At 45.7% G+C, this 3,921-nt stretch overlaps 1 long non-coding RNA gene across 1 annotated transcript; it reads right to left on the bottom strand.

Moving 5' to 3' along the window:
* Positions 1–1,723: 1,723 nt before the first annotated feature.
* LOC136627522 (uncharacterized) lies at positions 1,724–2,257 on the bottom strand. The gene is made up of 2 exons (XR_010792799.1): positions 2,026–2,257; positions 1,724–1,931 (listed from the first exon to the last, which is right to left on the bottom strand). It is a non-coding gene; the product is annotated as an uncharacterized lncRNA (long non-coding RNA).
* Positions 2,258–3,921: the final 1,664 nt, after the last annotated feature.

Below are 3,921 nucleotides of genomic sequence, written 5' to 3' on the forward strand. Positions count from 1 at the left end.
AGCCAGAATGACTTGGAAGCAAAGCTGCGGTGAGTGATACTTTCCCTTTAATGTTCACTCAGTAACAGTGGCTCACCCATATGGTCAGCTGTGCTTGGTACTGCAGTTCTGTCCTATGATGTGACTGGTGTGCAAGTACTGAAGGGAGTCAGATCCCAACAATTAAAGGGGTTATCCAGCTTTTAATAACTGACGGCATTTACTAAGGATAGGCCATCAATTGTGGGTGTAACTAGAGCCAAGTGGGCTCTGGACCGAATTCAGACCTTGCCCCTTCCCCCAGCTTGTTGTCTGGATGCACAGGTCCTAGTTGTATTGCTGGTATATGAATATAAATTATATATATAATGCAGACCTTATCATTTTAGTACTGGGTGATGTAATTTCTGATTCTCTCATTCACTTTTACTTTTCTTCTCCATCTGGCCCAGATTGCCATGATCACTTATTTCAATCACAACTCATCCCTGCAGAATTTAACACACAGGCATAGATCAGTGGTGCCCATAGTGTCTCCTTATAGTTATAATGGCCCTCATTGTGTCTCCTTATAGTAATAATGCCCCACGTAGTGCTCTCTTATAGTAAAAGTGTAAGTGTAGTTCAATGTAAATAAAAACAAACTCACTCACCTAAACAGTCATTCCCCCCAAAAAGAAGCAGGTCTTCTGCCTGCAGCCCAGCACAGGTGGCGCAATAAGGCGACGTCAACAGGTTCCCTGAGCTGGATGCTTGACAGTTCCTGAGTCCCAGCCAATCTAAGTTCTAGACAGAGAGCTGAAGGCTCTGCTGCCAGTGCCAATGCTTAGATTTCAAATGCAGAACGTCAATTTGGTTGAAAAGCATAGCTTTCCTGGGAATCCAGGGGGGCCTCCTTTACCCTGCAGGCCTAGTCGCAGTTGCACACCTTGCTACTGTGATTGCCACGCAGCTGCCATCAATATTTGATCAACGGGGGTCCATCACATGGGATCTCTGCTGATCAGCTGAAGGGGCCACGGCGCTGGTGCCAGCACTGCAGCCATTTCAATGTTACATCTGAGCAAGAACCTGTTTGTACTTAGAATGCCATATTATTTATAGTGGTCATTCTGAGTACTACAGGCTTGTCCCAGTGAAGTGAATATTCCACTGCGCGGAAAAATCCACAACAAAATCCCAATATCTAATATGCACATTTTGACACGGATTTACAAATGGATAAATTCCACCACAAGTCCACATCAGAATCAGCATGTTAGACATGTGGAGTTTGGTCTATATTTCCTCTGCAGAATATTCCGCTGTGTGTTGCATAGACGTCTATGGGAGTGCATGCGTACAGTGGTCTGAAAAAGAGTCAGACTTGCAGACCATGCATGGACTTCACTAGCAGACACTGTGGAACTGATTAGTATGTATAAAAAACACACCCTGGCTTCCTGTCACCTCCTCAAACAGCATCATAACTTAGTTTATGGTGCTGCTCACAGAAACAGGTTCCCATTAAGTGTTAAAAAAAAAGCAAGACCAAAATCAAACAAAGATTAAATTTATGAACCGCTTATAGCTATTTATCAAGAAGATATGAAAACCAAACAATAAACTGTAGTGAGTACTGCGGGGGTAAAAGTTAGTAGTGGTGCTAGTAGAGAAATGATAACTTAACTGTTCACGTGATGCCAGTGACCCTTTACAGTAACGAGTAATGGAAAAACCAAATAAAGAGTCCACAGTCAAAGGGTAGTTTTAAAACCAGAGGCACACGGTTTTTACTGGATGTTTTCAACTTTGATTTTTCTAGTACAATACAGCAACAGTCTTGGGTACAATATTACTGGCACCTTTTCCTTTCACTATCTTCCAACACACTTACATTAGACAAACGCTCTTTTCCTGAGATACAGTAATCATCAGTCTCAGTTATCTGATGGAAGGTTCTTGAGAGAGCACTGCAGACATGGAGAAAAAAACATGAGCAGCCTTTCCTTACTCTTCATGCCCTTTCCTTACTAACCTAGCGACATTTATGGGGCAAACACTCACGCCAGAACTTGTTCTCTGACTTGCAGTAGTGGAGTCTATAAGGTCCCTCTACGCTGCTGTTAAGCAGGGAAGTATGCAGCATTCTCCGCCGACTCCTACTCCAAGAACTGAGTCTCACTTTAGGTCCCATGAGGGAATGCATCTCAACTATAAATGAAAAGAGTCTGGGTCTAACCCAGACGAAAGCATCAGAGCCTCAGCCTCCTGCTCACGCACCCTCCTCCTTTGACTACATCTCTCCTACTCTCTACCAACTAACTCCGCCCCCAACCGCTCTACCAATCACATCACACAGAGCAGGTTAGGAAGACAGTCACGCGGACACCACCAAAATTGGTGACACTAACAATAAACATTGACCTCGAGAGGTCACCACAAATAACACAAACACACACAAATGCACAAGGACAAATCCATATGGGGGGGACAAGCACAGAACAAGAGGGTTCTTAACCCTGGGCCACTACACTATGAGCACTGGATAGTGTAATTCTGCATTACTATTATTAAGTTGATGGCTCTGCTATTTGTTCTACATAACTTCAAGGGTGGATTGGGGAATAGCTGTAAGGTGACACCACCATATAGGTTATTATATGGCCCAAATGTGTGGTAATAAAAAGAAAGGCCCTGGGTGGTATTTAGGACCCTTAATGAGGTTTAGAGATGCCTTCCCCTGGGCGATGTCCTGATTATGGGTGGATGCCACCAGCATTGGAGAGGGACTCATCTCTTCCCTGGGTATTGACTCTGTGGCCTTCACTCCTACTGGCCCATACTTCGAGAAATGGTCCCAAACACATGTCAGCAAGGTAAGGAACAAGTATCCTGTAGCTTGACAAAGGAACCGAGTCGGCCATATTGCTGCTGGACGTATTGCAAAACAGGGCTTAACAAATGGCTTCCTAATTAAGGCCGCCTGCAGACGAGCAGGTCGGATCCGGCAGCGAGAAATCTCGCTGCGCGATCCGACCCCAGAGCCTGCAGGGACGAGCGCGCACTCACCCGCGCCTGGCGGCCCCGGCTCTTTGATGTGCCGGCTGCCGCGCAGCCGGCGCATGCGCAGACCAGAGTCGGCGGCCAGGTGAGTGCGTGCCCCGCAGAAAATTAGAACATGCCGCAGTTTGTTTGCCGCGCGAGATTTCGCGCGGCCAAACCGCGGCCGTCTGCATAGGAGTGCGTATTGTAATGCACTCCTATGCAGACTTTCAGCGGCGGAAATCCCGCGGGAAATCCCGCGGCGGGATTTCCGCTCGTCTGCAGGCGGCCTATGAGAGGTACAGGCTCTTAAACATTGCAAACAGTTCAACAAATTACATAGTATGCAACATAGTATGCAAGGCTGAAAAAAGACAAATGTCCATCCAGTTTAACCTGTTTCCATTCCCCCCTTGTTGATCCAGAGGAAGGCAAAACCCCCCGATGAGGCAGACGCAAATTTACCCCATTTGGTGGAAAAAATTCCTTCCTTGTCAATTAATTACACAGTAGTCACAGATATCGTAGACACCAAATCTGTCAATCTTGACAGTACAGGGATTCCCCAGAAATTGGAAGCTCTCTGACATATGCTTCTTGGCTTCTCTGTTCAGACCAGATACCAACCAACTGAAGGCCGTGTAAGAGGGATTGAGACAGGCCCCCAATTGGCAGCCACAACTCACTTTAAGTCCATCCTGGCATAGACTTCTCCTAGCTTTTTAGGCCCTATTCTTTTAAATATATTTATTGATGACCTGGTAGAAAGATTCCACAGAAAATAGCAATATTTGGTAGATGATACAAAACTATGTAAAAAAATGAACACAAGAGAGGACCCAAGGTGGTTGCAAGAAGATCTGCATAAAGGGCCTTTTACACGCAATGATTATCACTTAAACAACTGCACGACTGAAC

This window comes from Eleutherodactylus coqui, chromosome 1, assembly GCF_035609145.1.
Source record: "Eleutherodactylus coqui strain aEleCoq1 chromosome 1, aEleCoq1.hap1, whole genome shotgun sequence".
NCBI classification, from domain to species: Eukaryota; Metazoa; Chordata; class Amphibia; order Anura; family Eleutherodactylidae; genus Eleutherodactylus; species Eleutherodactylus coqui.